We start from the raw sequence: 16,488 nt of genomic DNA, 5'->3' as shown, positions 1-16,488 counted from the left end.
ATAAAGAAGTAGGGCACACCCAGGTTGCAAAAAATAGTACCGGGGCGGCGCGGCGCACACATGTGCCATGGAACGACTACACCCTTGGGAATTAGTGTGAAAACTAGCAGGTTTTCTGTCTGTGCATCAGCACAAGTTCTGTAAGAAAAGAAATGTGGTTAGAATAATCGTCATCAGATTGTATGATATAAAAACTGGATAAACTGTTTCATTATATGACGAGAGAGCAGTAGCCTACCTAGCGGGAAAACCTTGAAATGTTGCCATCCCCATTAATTTAATGACGATGTAGTTGCGTGGTATTGTTGACAGGCATGGCGCTATCCTTATGCTGGGTATTAATACTTAAATTAATGTACATGTTTTAGGATATAAATAACATTAAATGAATATGAAGTATTAGTAAAGTTTTCTTAGTTTATTTATGTAATAGAGATCGTCATTGTGAAAAGTTTTAAAAGTTATTTCTTCCTCTCAGTTCCGGGCGCACCGTATTCTGAGGGCTTATTGTGCTGCCTATGAAATCAGTAATGGAGATAAGGTATTTGGCGAGTTAAGTCCGAGGATTCGCCATGAAATACCTGTCATTCGCCTTACAGTTGGGGATAAATGCAACCAGAATATGACAAGCGCGATTCGAACCTCTGGCTAAGCGTAGTCTCAAAATGTTATCTTAGTTACTGACGTAATAATCATTCTGCCTTACCCTAGAGCTAGGATTTGATGTAATTATATAATTTATTCCCATATATTATGTAGCTAAGAGAAAAACAAAAATGTCGGCGAATCATAGCACAAATACACTTATTCCCAAAAACTTAAAGGTACATATTATTTTGATGTATATTAAAATATTTTACATATTTTGATGTATTTGCCTCTTTAAATAAGTCAAGTCAGTGTACATTATTAAATTTTCGTCTCATCTGCTCAATTAAAGTGCTTTTAGATATTGCTGATATCGGCTGTTCCTCTATCTCTTGTGGATGCACCAGTGAAACACATTACGCCAGAGTACATTCAGGTTTCCACAATTAAAGAATGGACACCCATTTGCCATGTTTAAAGTTTTATATCCCTTATAGAATAACTGTGGTGGTCTGACATGTTTGCGAAAGAGGCTATCAGTGGTCGAGGATAGAGTTTTATGGAAAGAACTAGGAAAGGGCATTGTACATAGCGAACATCATCAGAGTTAAAATATTGTAAATAGTAAAGTCAGTGTGTGTGAAAGTGTTAGTTAAAATGTTGTAAATACGAATAGTAAAGCCAGTGTTTGTGAAAATTCTAGTTAAAATATTGTACAGTAAATAGTATTTTTAGTGTTTGTCAAAGTGCTGGTGTTAATAATACGTGGACAACACACAAAATAAACAAAGAACGAAGTGCTGGGACTAGTTACAGTTTAACAGTGTTAGTAGCCATGTCACGACAGTATCCACAACTATGAGCTTATTCCTAACCTCAGCGCTGAGCAATTTGATGGCAGCACGGTGTTCCGAATTTCACTGATGCTCCGGCGTTGTCACACCAATTCTATCAGCCACCATCAATGAATCTGATTGGTTCTTGTATATGCCGGGAATTAGCAAATGTATTACATCATGCACTGTTGTGTCATAGCGGTGTGTTCTGCTAATCTGCACAACGTAAAAAAGTATGTTAAATGGCTTATGAACGAACATGTCAACGAACCAGTTATTACTACTAGTTCAAGAAATAAATTGTTTATGCTCTATTTATTTTGAGCGAGATGACTTACAACTTACTTAAAAATGGCTTTTAAGGAATCCGCAGGTTCATTGCCGCCCTCTCATAAGCCCGCCTTCAGTCCCTATCCTGTGCAAGATTAATCCAGTCTCTTTCATCACATCCCACCTCTCTCAAATCCATTTTAATATCATCCTCCCATCTACGTCTCGGGCTCCTCAAAGATCTTTTTTCCTCCGGCCCCCCAACTAACACTCTATATCCATTTTTGGATTCTCCCATACGTGCTACATGCCCTGTTCCTAATTATATATGGTGAAGAATACAATGCGTGTAGTTCTGCGTTGTGTAACTTACTCCATTCTCCTGTAATTTCATCCCTTTTAGCCCCAAATATTTTCCTAAGAACCATATTCTCAAACATCCTTAATCTCTATTCCTCTCTCAAAGTGAGAGTTCAAGTTTCTCAAGCATACGGAACAACCGGTAATAAGTTATAACTGTTTTACAAATTCTAACTTTAAGATTTTTTGACAGCAGACTATATGATAAAAGTTTCTCAACCGAATAATAACACGCATTTCCCATATTTATTCTGCGTTTAATTTCCTCCCGAGTGCCATTTAAATTGAGCGAGATGACAGTATGGATATTTCGCAAAATCTTGCTAACGTAGCATATACAAGAACTTGTACAGCCGCCATGATAGTCGATTGAACCTTCCAGCAGTTTTGTTCCTATTTCGCTGCAGTATGACGTCATTGATATCCACCGGGCCTCTAAGATTCGGAATACGCTATATATCAGCTCGCCTGAATTGGCTTATCAAGCGTGTACCCATGAGCCACCCCTGTGAAAGAGGTCATACCCCCAAGACAGGGAGGCCTTTGCCCAACATAGGACATCATGGAGAGCATTCGATAAATAATGTTTCTGTAAGGAACAAATCTCAATGCGAACATGAGTTCCATAGTTTTCTATACTTCTACATAAAATGCACGTAATTATTAATTGTGCCCAATGAATCAACGGACACTGGTGTACTAAAACGTGAGTGGAGGTGAATAATGTTCATTCTTATCCTGTCCATCGTTTTGAGTATGCAGTATATTATATTTTTCCCATTTTGTGCCGTTATATGCTACTAGTCGGCGATGTATACAATGAAGAGTGAAAAAAACTGGGCATCTTACCCCAAAATCTCCTGGCTGATTTGCCTCATGAGTGGTGCCTTATTGGTGGCACATATGAGATTCCAATCAGTCTTCGGATTAATGACTGAACATAACAGACATTTGTGGACACAGAGTTTTCTTTTCTTTTCCTTGCATACCTATTTTTTCTTCAACATTTAGGCCCGTCATTGCTCCGGACGCACCTTACTGTGCTACCTATGTTTTATAATTTAATAACGATTCATCAGCCCTTTTACCTTGATTAAGTTCTACAGACCAGATATAGAACTCGGTCCAAAATCTTTTGGTTCCAGAGCATCTTTCCCAAAGATAAGGTTGCATACCCATAGATTTGTCACTAATATAAACGTAGATATACACAATATAATATCTATTGCAGTGAGATGAATGTGGTAATCAATACGAGTAGATCTCACAATATCAAGTATTTAAGCTCTCTCTTCATATATCGGAAATCAATGTAAAATATATTCATTTAATAAAGCGTAAGATTGTTTAATTATATATTTTTAAATTCATTACATATTTATCTATATCTTTTACCCATTTTCGCTACAGATCTATGTACATATTTCTCGCTTTCGTAATACATTAAAAGAGTGCTCTGTTTATCACATACCTTAATATTTCAGTGCTTGAATTTTAAAATTTAAAATTTACTTTTCACTCTATGTTCCTCGTGTGACGTGTTTGAACATTCTTCTAAGTTTATTGGGGTAAAATACTAGCAACTACTTCACCATAGAAAAACTCGTTGACTGTCTTCATTTCCAGAAACTCTAAGAACTATCCAAGTGTTTCCAGATCTACTGTCTTTCCTTTTATTTCACAGCAAGTCCCAGATTGTTTTGAATTAGTTTTAAATATCCTTTCAGCTTATTTATTTGTGCCATGTTCCAGCGATCATTAATGTGTCATCCCCTGATCAGCAACATAAAAAAGACAATATTTTTATTTGTATGAAATAGATTGTCATCAGAAGATATTACTTAGAAAAAAGAAACAATTTAGTGACACGAAGTTGACATGCATTTTACACCTTTCGCAACAATTCAGTACCTTTATCATGTAATGTATGATATTAGTCTTATGATTTATTTTGTTGAATCATTATTCAAGAATCATACATAAATGAAATAATTTAATATAAACGCGTGTAAGATGATGAATTTTCCTTTTCTCGATCGAACGGAGAGCTTTATTTATATTTTATAAAATAAGATATTTGACTGAATGCAGTAGGCCTGCAGGATATCATAAGTTGGATGAGACAGAGAAGACGAGGATGGAAAGATCATATCTCCAGAATGACGGACAACACACTGACTAGGATTGCAGGAAATGGAAAAGCACACTCAAGAAAACAGATCATCTGAACGTTTGAGAGACAGGTGGACGTCATCACCATCATCAGAGTCCAGTAGATGTTGGGAAAACAGAGTTTAAGCCTATTTTAAGAAGAAGAAGAAGAAGAAGAAGAGAGGAAGAAGAAACGGCAACAGAAAGAGACTTTATACAAGATGTTAACATTATAACAGTCAGAGTTAAAATTAACAGGTTTACAAAGAGACTTGTTTTCTGGTCAAAATCATTTGACAAATATTTATATTTTATTCATTCCAGTGTATTAAAGAGCTCATGGAAAATTTCGTTACATATGTTCGGTAAATACAGTGTTCTTGCGGATATACAACCAAGTTTCCAAAATTTTAATCAACAACGTTTTGAGAACATTCCGGAAGTAACTGAAAACAATTACGCCTCTCATAAAGATGATAAATCCGTTTTTAGGCAGTTTCGTTCAACTAGTTGAAATTCCAGAAGCTATGAAGGAAAATCTCATTAAAATATGTACCTGGAAATATAATGTTTAAATTATAAATTTTTTACGCAGAGCGTGGTCCAATTTTGGATCAAAAGAATCCAAGAATACCTCGAGCTTGTAAAAATTACGCAATTCTTAAATTTTTAAATATTTACAGCCTTGTATTTATGCAAAATGAGTTTTTCGTCTATGTTCATCATCAAATCAAAAGTAAGAAATTTCCTTGAACTTGTATAGCATGCTGAATCCAGATTTGAGGAACTACTTTCTGAAAAACAGGCACATTAATCGCATTAATTATTTTTTACTTTATAACTACTGAAATATTTTTATTGTTATGTTCAATATTGTTTACGTTTATGTTTAAGATACAAAATAAATGTTAATAAAAAACTTTTTGACTTATTTATAAATCATCTCACGACTCCTCTCAACTCCTTACACGACCCACTGAGGGTCGCGACGCACTTTGGGAACAGCTGACTTAGAAGAAATCGCTGTTCACAGATAAAATCTACCAGATAGACGGCTACTTTTATGGTATCAGGGATGTTCAAGATTTGTTTCCTCAAAAATATCATAATGTATTTCTTACAGCATGTTTATACCGTATTTGGTAGAATGAGGCAATAAACACAAAATCTTCATCTCCTTGAAAGTGAAACTCATAAACTACAGGAAAGTGATGATGATCTTAGGAATTTCAAAATTACGCTTTCAAGACGGTGCACAGAAATTTGGTAAAGGATGCTTGTGCTATCTGAAAATGTGAGCTCAAAAGTTCGATGACTTTTTTCTGCTTCGTGTGGTTAGATTTGGAAGATACGTCATAGAAAACTGTGTGAACTTCTTTGAAGTTCTTGACTAATATACATTTCCGCATAAATTTTGCAGTTTTTCAGTGTGGGGAAATTTGAGGTCACCTAAACTAATTAAGTGCCATCACAGAAGAATAGTGATCACACTGAGAACTGTATGACGAAGGAACTATATTCACAAATAGTGAAGTATGCATAGTTATATGAGTATACATTCCTTCTGCCGAAATAATCTACGTATTTTTACAATTTCAATAGTGGAACAAGTAGTAACGAACTAGATATAGGCGTAGACTCAATGCAATTAATTGGCCTGTGAAATTTAGTTTTAAACACTACATGAAAACGTTTTACGCATATTTGCGGCAGAGGAAAGACATTGGAATAAAAAGAGCTTATGGAATATGTAAATGACACAAAAGTAAAAAGAAATTATGGAAATTAGTATGACAATTTACTTTTATTGCCGTCGTATTTCTGCAAGGCAAATAAGACCAAGTGACCTGTTCTGCTCTTATGCCACCAATTTTTTTTTTTTTTTTTTTTTAGGTATTTACAATCTTGTTTCTCCGCATGCCTGGTAAGTTACAATTTGTTTCGGTTATCTTGAATTTTCCATTCAATTAATAATATCTTCAATACATTTTGTCCTATAACTTTGAGGATGTTATACCTTGAGAGTACTTTCAAATACTTTAATATCGCTCCACAATCGTTTCGATTCTGATTCATCTGTTTAAATATTATGATTATACTGTTTGACAAAACCTTTGTCCGTATATCAACTATTTAGGCCTACTAAGATATGACATAATTGTTAGAAAAAATGTCTATGGTTCAATTAAAATGACTTAAAATCATACGGAATTCTTATGATTTTACTTATTGAATTGACATTTTATACTAACATAAACTATGTATAGATAAGTATTGACAAAATATAAGCATTTCATAACGGCTTTTCACAGTTGGCAGAAGTGTAGTCTATTTCAGCAGATCAAAATACAACCCTAATGATTTCCTCCTACTCGTTTGTGCCTTTTCTTCCATTTTCTTTTAAAATTTTGTGCATCATTATTGGTTCTCATCCTGTATATTTTAACATTATTTTCTTAACACCATGCGATCTTCATCTTAAAATGGTGTCGGAGTCATATTATTTTACCTCCATTTTCACCTTCGTATTATTTCCCCATCTTTACATTTACAGAACGAATTATTTCATCGAGGATGTTGGCGTGCAAATTGGTACTGGTCCTGTGGTAACCGGCGGGCTCATGATCAAACTGCAGCTAGGTACACCAGCATCATTACCGATCAAGCTTTGCTAATTCCAGGTAAGTGAAATTGAATCGTCTTTAATGCACGTAACTTATATAGGTCTAATACATATAGTTATAAAATTACGACACACGCAACTCATTTTACTGTCTTTCATATAGAAAGTGTTATTTTAGCCTATTGTATGAAAAATTTCAATTTCACTTTGAATGTTCATGCCAATAAAAATATTACTACTGATTATTTCTAAAATAAAAATTATAACTTTAGAAGTTAATTCCTCATTTAGTATATAACGTTATAAGTTTAGCAACGCAATAAAACAAAATCGAGAGAGAAGTTACAAGAGACGTGACGTAGTCATGCGCTTTATTTCCGAGACTTATTTTGAACAACTGTGAATATTTCAATGTTTGTGTTCTCGTCGTTCGTTGCCGTTTCGACGAATGAATTTTGTATACTGTTATCCAGTCGTTGTCCCTGCCAACACTGACAAGAATATGAAGTATATTATTTTAATGTACCGAAGTACACATGATATTTCCAAGCAGATATTCTGCGTCATCATACGATGAAAGAGTAATGGAACGGAGAAAAATTCTCTCCGGCGCCGGGATTTGAACCCGGGTTTTCAGCTCTACGTGCTGATGCTTTATCCACTAAGCCACATCGGATACCCAACCCGGCGTCGGACAGAATCGTCTCAGTTTGAGTTCCAACTCTTGGGTTCACTCTAGTGGCCGCCCTCTGCACTACGTCATAGATGTCTATGAACGTAGGATTGAAGTCCACACATGTGCTGAGGTGCACTCGTTATGAGTGACTAGTTGGCCAGGATCCGACGGAATAAGCGCCGTCTTAAATCACGAAGTGATTTACGCATATCATATATATTATTTTAATGTACCGAAGTACACATAATATTTCCAAGCAGATATTCTGCGTCATCATACGATGAAAGAGTAATGGAACGGAGAAAAACTCTCCTTAGAGCTGAAAACCCGGGTTCAAATCCCGGCGCCGGAGAGAATTTTTCTCCGTTCCATTACTCTTTCATCGTAAGAATATTAAGAGTAATTTTACATATTAAACATTTGATATTAAATTATTTTAGTACTAATTTAGTACAACGATTTGATAAGAAGTGACTGATAAAATTTTGTATGTCGCACGAGAGTAAATGAATTCCATACACTCGTGAATAAAATCCTATCTTACTCTTTTGTAACACAAATTACTATTTTTGCACCATCGTGGTTTTTCTCGTAATTTTTGTATCGCAAATATAAATTGCACGATTGTATTTTGTAATGCAAATATAAAATTCCAACTTATTTCTCAAATTGCATTTAAGAGTGGCAGGCTACTTGTTGTAAGGGATTGTGTGCGGTCTAATATTTTTTTTATACGATCAGTTTATCTTCGTCCTTACCCAAATTGTTTATATGTCTTGTAGATAGATTCTACAAAACATAGAAACTCCAAAAATTAATTACGATTATGTTTTATAATCGGACATATTATTTGGTAAATGATATAAATCCTATAGCAACAGTACGAAATATCCTGTTAAATTAATATTACATCATTAAATTCAATTCAATTCAATTCTATTTATTTGGCCATTAGACATACAGTTTTAGGCTTCGTCAGAATACATTGAAAAAAAAAACATATAAATATATTTAAAAAACACTAATAACAGAAACAGTAAAACTTAAGTAATACAATGAAAACATGAAATAATTTGAAACTTTTAAATTGAAGAAAACTAACTAAATTGCAATTAAAACTTATTTATTAAAATACAATTTCATACAAATTTGTGTTGAAAAACTCAGCAACAGAATAAAAGGGATTATTTAATAACCAATTGTAAAATCTAGTTTTGAAACTATTGATTGGTAATTTATAATATTGACTTGGGAGCTTATTATATAATTTCATCCCCATAATTAAAAAGTTTGTATTGCTCTTGTGTAATCTACAATATGGAATATTAATTTGTTCACTATTTCTAATTTCATGATCATGTATATTGGCCACTAATGAGTAATTGTCGATATTTTGTCTAGTGTAAAGTACTAGATCATATATATATATATATATATATATATATATTTATATTTATATACAAATTTATGATTGTTAAAATCCGTGATTGTCTGAAAAGTGGCCGACAATGTTCCAGATAATTTGATTTACATAAAATTCTAATGGCCTTCTTTTGTAAAATCAAGACGCTTCCAATTTTGGTTCCATTTCCCCAGAAAATTAGGGCATATCGATTTATCGACTGAAAGAAAGAAAAGTAGGCACATCTTAAATAATTTTGAGAAACGCAAGTAGTTAATTTCTTTAGCATTGTTAATATATTATATAATTAAAGCACATCAATCCATGTGAATGTATTCATTCATTTAGTATTCTGCCCAAGCGCAGGTCTTACACTGCAAACTCTTTCAAGTGTACTTTGTATACATATTGTTTAATTTTCCATGTCATAGAGGCAGAAGGAGTTGCTCCTTTGAAAATTGAAAATAAATATAGTAAGAATTTTATTTAACATTTTATATTTAATATTATATTTGTAATCCACACAGAATTGGAATACATATATAGTCCACTCCAAAACATATACACTCCTACAGAGAAGAATGGTCACATTAACATCCAAACACTCCAGATAACAGGCAACAATGGAACACGAAAGGATGAGGCAGCTTATTAATGAGCGGTGGATTATTTTTATCTTCCACTGACATTTGGTTTACATATGTAATCCATACAATTTTCCCCTTTCTCTCTCTGATTCTGTTATAACGCACTGACCATGATCTGAATTCCAAGTTCCAGTTATGACATACAGCACATTTTAAACAGTCCAAGTTCCAGTTTTAAGGAACTGCGCGTGCTCAGTATTCCAAGTTGTAGTTATAACACCCTGAGCATGCTCACTATGCCAAGTTCCTGTTCTAACAGACTGAGAATGCTCAGTGTTCCAAGTTCCACTTATAACATACTGGCATCCTCAGTATTTCATTTTCCATTTTAAACGCATTGCGCTTGCTCAGTTTTCACAGTTCCTGTTTCAACACATTGCGCTTGCCAGCTATTCCAAGTTCCACATTGAACACATTGCACATGCTCAGTATTCCAAGTTGCAGATATAACACACTGCGCATACTCAGTATCCCAAATTCTAGATATAACAGACTGCGCATGCTAAGTATTCCTTGTTCCACTTTAATCACATTGTGCATGCTCGATATTCCAAGATCCTGTTTTAACATACTGCGCATGCACGCTATTTCTAAATCCAGATTCAACTACTACCACGGCCGTTCACCTAGTACGTCACTTCATCCGTCAGAGCGCTCTCAGACGTCACAGAATAGATATCGCTATCAATCCCTTCATTTGTTCTTTCCAAATAATCCTATTGGCCGGGTCATTACGTCTCACGAGGATAGAGGAGGAGAGAATTTACCTGTTTTAACGGAGATACACGGAACGTCACTCGGGTTCCGGTACGCGGCAGATACACTTAACAAGACTTAGGATTTTGGTACGCGGCAGATATAGACAACGTGACTCGGGCTTTGTACGTGTTGGAGATAGATCAGTGGAGTAGTTATATTGCGACGTGTGTGTTTGGGATTTTAGTGGATCGTAGTTTGAATCATCGCTTGCTAGTGATACGTCTTGGGGGCAAGTTTTAATATTTGCATTTGAGTAACATATTTGTGAGATATATGTGTTTGAGGTAAATTGTATTTGGGAATTATGTTATGAGATATGATTTGAAACGTGAGTTCATGTTCCGAGACGGTTAGAGTGATAGAGCAGCGGTTACGGTCTCACATATTGTTTTAGTGTATTCCCTGCTCCATTTGATTATTGGTTTCCTTCGCCGCTATTTGTTATCATATGCGTCGAGTTTTGTTGCTATTTAAACGATCCTTGAGATTGGAATTATCGTCCGTTACTTATTACGTGTATCTGTCTCCATCCCTCTCTTTCTCCGTTGGGTGTTCATTTTGTAAAGTGCAGAGATTTGTGTTAGTGCAATTTGCACAGTTTATGTGAGCAATATGTGCAATGGGTAATGTATAGTGATCACTCATGTAATGTCTTATGCTGGGTAGAGTTTCTCTCTTATTGAGTGTATATGTATTCATAGTTTGGTTACTCAGTTTGAGTGGTATCTATGCTCGAATGGATCATGTATTAAGTTAATGTGCCGGCTAGGTGTTGTGTTCAGATTCATACTCAGGTAGTTAATATATATATATATATATATATATTTAAAGAGTGGTTCATGAACATATGGCTAATAGGTTAGTCACTGATTGTCGAGAGACGGCCATATTAGATTGTTTAATCACTTATAAGTGTGTTGGCCTCAGCCTTGTGATACTTGCATGATTTACATATCCTGGGGATATCATTTCAGATTAGCTTGTCCTAGTTTCACTCACCCACTTCTTATTTATTGTTATTTCATTTTTCATTTATGTACATTGTTACTTATTATTGTTAATTATATTTGTTTTACAAATTCACACTATTCATTTCTAAAAGTCTTCCACTGCGCACATCCAATCCTTCCAATGTGCCGTCCACCTGGCGAAAGCAGCCAATATAAGAAAGATAAAGAGGAGGAGTGGATGATCGTACCGCCGCCGCCCTCCACTCACACCACACAACCCATTCCGCATACAGTATTGCGAGTTCCAGTTATATCACACTTCGCATTTAACGCATTCCAAATATGAGTTATGGCAAACTACGCTTGCACTGTATTACAATTTTCAGTTTAGCACACTGCGCATGCTCAATATTCCGAGATCCACTTTAACACATTGCACATGCTCAGTATTCAGCGTTCCAGTTTTAACACAAATTCCAAATTTCTGTTATGACACACTACGCATGCTCATTGTTCCCAGGTCGAGTTTCTCTCTGTCCCGCTATCCCTCCCTTTCTCCCTCTTACATATGTAATCCAAATGTCAGTGAAAGAGAAATTTAATCCGCTGCTGATTAAAACGTTGCCACATTCTATCGTGTTACAGTTTTGCCGTATTGTGTTAAAATTGGAACACGGAATATTGGGCATGCGCAGTATGCTAAACTGGAAGAAGTAATACTGTGCAAGCACAGTTAGTCATAACTCGTACTTGGAATCCGGTGCATGTGCACTGTGATATAACTGGAACTCGCAATGCCATGCATTTGGAATTGGTGCAATCTGGATTTTCGAATAGCGTGCATACGCAGTATGTGAAAACTATAAATTAGAATATAGAACATGCGCAATGTGTATAAACTGGAGCAAGGAATAATGAGCATGCGAGGTGTGTTATAACTAGAATTTGGAGTATTGAGCAAGCGCTGAGTTTTGATACTGGAACTCGAACCACTGAGAATGCGCAGCGCGTTAAATTTCGAACTTGGAATACTGAGCATGAGCTATGTTTTGAATGCGGATCTTGGAACACCTAGCAAGCAAATTGTGTTGAAACAGCAACTTGGATTACAGAGCAAGCGCAATGTTCTAAAAATCTATTTATCTATATATCTGTCTAATCTATTAATCTACCTATCTAAACAATCTGCCTGCCTACCTGCCTGTCTAAATGCATGCCAGCCTGGCAGAATACCTATCTATCTATCTATCTATCTATCTATCTATCTATCTATCTATCTATCTATCTATCTATCTATCTATCTATCTATCTATCTATCTATCTATCTATCTATCTATCTATCTATCTATCTATCTATCTATCCATCTATCCATCTATCCATCTATCCATCTTTCCATCGATCCATCGATCCATCGATCCATCGATCCATCCATCCATCCATCCATCCATCCATCCATCCATCCATCCATCCATCCATCCATCCATCCATCCATCCATCCATCCATCCATCCATCCATCCATCCATCCATCTATCTATCTATCTATCTATCTATCTATCTATCTATCTATCTATCTATCTATCTATCTATCTATCTATCTATCTATCTATCTATCTATCTATCTATCTATCTATCTATCTATCTATCTATCTATCTATCTATCTATCTATCTATCTATCTATCTATCTATCCGTTTGTGCGTCTATCCAATCTATTCATCTATTCCTCTATCCATCTACCCACTTATCCATTCTATCCATCTGTCCAATCTGCTTCTATCCATCTATCCATCCATCTATCCACATATCTATCTATCTATTTATTTATCCATCCAACTATCTGTCCAATGTGTCTATCTATCCATCCAATCTATGCAATTTGTCTATCCAATCTATCCTACTATCCATCTCTCCAACCATCCATCTATTTATTTGTCTATCCATCTATCTATCCATCTATTTGTGAAATTTATTCATGTCTCGTGACAAGCAAATGATAGCGACAAAAAATGGAATATATGATATTCCAATAAACAGTATGTATCACACGATCCAGCTTCATGCAGGATGTCATTGATATTGTAGGTCGTAGACCACTTGCTATGTAATTGTCTGAAACCAATGTTTTTCATGGTCTACACAGTAGGACGTATCGAAAAAAATTCCCAAATTCGAAACGTAAGTGTATACAAACGTTGTCTTGTAGTTTCTACTATAAGGAGTAAAAAACTGATTACAATTTTCACCGAGCCGCAGGAGGCCTAAAGATTATAATATGATGTAAAATTTGTAGATCTTTTTATTTTCATAATTCTTCGGAGCATGGCCAATGGGACTTAAGTCACTTGTTTTTTCCGATACGCTATTAAAAAGAAAAACTTCAGTTTTAATTTGGTATTGCGGACTTGTGTCAGGTTGGCATAAGGTCATAATAAAATAAAATTATCAATTTGCCTTAAGTCTTATTTTATAACACTCTGTCTGTAAATATAAAATTTACTTTGTCATACGTTAAAAGTGTTAAAATTGTTAAAAAATGTATATACCTTCGACAGACGGCCCGTTTCGACGCTATGTGTCGTCGCCCTCAGTGTCTCTTGAACCACTGGTGATCTTGATTCTGCGATGTGCAGTTGTCGATGGTAGGGGTGGGGATGTGTTGCTCCTATGGTGGGGGTTGGCTGTTTGTATGTTATGATTTATTATGACGACAAATAATGTGTGCGTATGGAACTGCAGTTGTGTGTTAAGTATATATTGTCGGTATGCTATTGTATTCTTATATATTTCGTACTGTTCTAGGATGTTTAACTGTAAACTTTTTGGTATGAAGTGTAAAATTTCCATATCTGTTTCTATATTATTGTAGTCATGATTATTGTTGATAATGTGATCTGCATAATTTGATGTGATGTAGGGTTTGGTTATAGCTTTAATATGTTGATTATATCTCGTGTGAAAGGATCTCCCTGTCTGTCCTATGGACTTTAATCAATGACTCTGTCTATATTAACGGTTTATGTCGATATAATATGTATGCCCTTAGCATCATCAGTATAGGCCCTATGATGTACTGGAGAAATGTTACGTTGCCCACTTAAGATTGTTATGCCTCTTTACTTAAAGTAACAGGTGCCAACGCTGTATTATTGAGGAAGTGTGTAAGATTTATATTTATTCTGTTGTTACATTCTATAAGCTTAATATGAAAGGATAGCATTAACGAGTTACTGAAAGTGTTGTAAGATGTTCTGGAGTTGAAAGAAAAGGATTCTTCTTGCACAAAAGCATGCTCATATTGACAAATGTAGGTAAATGTTTTTAATAGAAGGATTTTCTAATATAAAATAGATAAATTGACTCGCTCTATAGACTAGAATCAAATTAAAATCATGATTTTAGAGACTGATATTTATTTACTACGTACGACTGGTTCTGTAAAGTTTATTTTTTGTCTATCATCTGATTTCATCTTCTGCCCCGAACTCTTTCCCCGTTCACCATTCCTTCCAATGCATCCTTCAGTAGACAGTTTCTTCTCAGTCAGTGACAAAGCCAATTGCTTTTCCTCTTCCTGATCAGTTTCAGCATCAATCTTTCTTCACCCACTCTTTCCAACACAGCTTCATTTCTTATTCTGTCTGTGCATTTCACACGTTCCATTCTTCTCCATATCCACATTTAAAATGAGCAGTGTATTATGATAATAAATTATTGAAGTAATTTTATAGTTTTGTCCTTTTAATGTGCATAAATCTCATCCGAAGTAATATAACATTGTAAAATTCCTTTGCAGAACGAAAAGTTACATTTATTCTGATCAAATTTCTGCACATTTAAAGGACAAAACTAAAATTCTTCCAATAATTTATTTACGTATGGTAACAATGGTTATTAGAGGAGGAAACAGTGCATATAGGCTACTGTGGAATCTCGGACACCAAATCACTTAGTTGAGTGCGCTCCTTGTATAATGGCAGTTAACGTATGTTAACATACATATATGCCGAACATGGAGTCAGGCCAAAAAGGGAAAAAGACTAGAAGAGAGGGATTCGATCTGGAGCTGTGGATTGAACTTCGGCGTAGCTCAGTGGTTAGAGCGCTTGGTACATAGAACCAAGGATCCGGGTTCGATCCCCGGCGCCGGAGCGAATTTTTCTCCTCTAATAAGCAATAATTTATTATCATAATTAACTGATGTCTTAAAGTGACTGAGCATATTGGTAATTAAATCAATGGCTTTCCCAAAAACGCTATAGGCCTATATGTTTCAAATAAAACAATTTTTATCTCAAAAAGGAAGCAAAGACGAGCAAAATTGTAATAAAATCTTTGGTTTGAAATATCTGAAAGAATAACCCCCTGAAATTAATAACATTACTTACGGTTCTGTCTATATATAGCTCCAGGATCTTCTTCATTTTTGCAACGATTCCATTGAGAGTCCAGCTCCAATTCCACTGTAACTTACAACCAAATGTTCGGTTTGCAGGGAACCCTTCAATTGACTTGTCTTTTAACTTTGATCAGTGTCTATCAGGTTCTAGGAATGCATTTTGATGGTATACTGTAGGTTATCTTTTCTAAAAACACAACTGGTGTTGTGTTGCGAAAGAATTTTCCACTAATTAATTGCTTCCATTATTCTAACACAAACTGATAATGTGACCTCAAACTTCAGATATTTGGTGCAGTGTTACAGTCCTGTTCTACGATAAAGTGTGTCACTGTCTATATACGGCTGTAAAAGAGTGGCGATCAAAACTGACAGGTGACCGTTCAGAGTTGGTAGGAGCAAGAACAATGTCATCCATTGTCCCATCGGGTACCAATATTTGGTATGACTTAAATTTTATGCAAATTACAATGTTGAGTGATGTCTTAGCACCTGTGAAATTATTGTAAATGTTTCAGTTATAAGCATATTTCTTTAGATAAGAAAACACTTTGCCAACATAAGGATACTATTTCATGTAATTTTGAACGTAACGCGAAAAAGAAAATGAAGAAGAATGTTGCCTCGCACGATTTTGAGTAAATTGGTATTTTGTTTTGTTGTTTGACTTACGTCCTATATACAAAATGTTGAGACAGTGATAGTGATAGTGCTGAGACGACGATCAAGCAAAGTAATCATAATCTAACCCCTCCAGCCTTTTTATATCAAAAATCATGAAAGACCTTCTCTAGAATGGACACTGGTCCTCTTTATTGAGAAGCAGTTA

The 16,488-nt window shown here is 35.2% G+C and overlaps 1 non-coding gene across 1 annotated transcript; it reads left to right on the top strand.

Annotated features, from left to right (window-relative positions):
- The first annotated feature begins 15,339 nt into the window (after nucleotides 1-15,339).
- On the top strand, nucleotides 15,340-15,412 carry TRNAY-AUA (transfer RNA tyrosine (anticodon AUA)). Its single transcript has one exon. It is a non-coding gene; the product is annotated as a tRNA-Tyr (tRNA).
- The last annotated feature ends 1,076 nt before the right edge of the window (nucleotides 15,413-16,488 follow it).

Source organism: Periplaneta americana, chromosome 3 (genome assembly GCF_040183065.1).
Source record: "Periplaneta americana isolate PAMFEO1 chromosome 3, P.americana_PAMFEO1_priV1, whole genome shotgun sequence".
Classification (NCBI taxonomy): domain Eukaryota; kingdom Metazoa; phylum Arthropoda; class Insecta; order Blattodea; family Blattidae; genus Periplaneta; species Periplaneta americana.
This window is presented reverse-complemented; position numbering and strand designations above follow the sequence as displayed.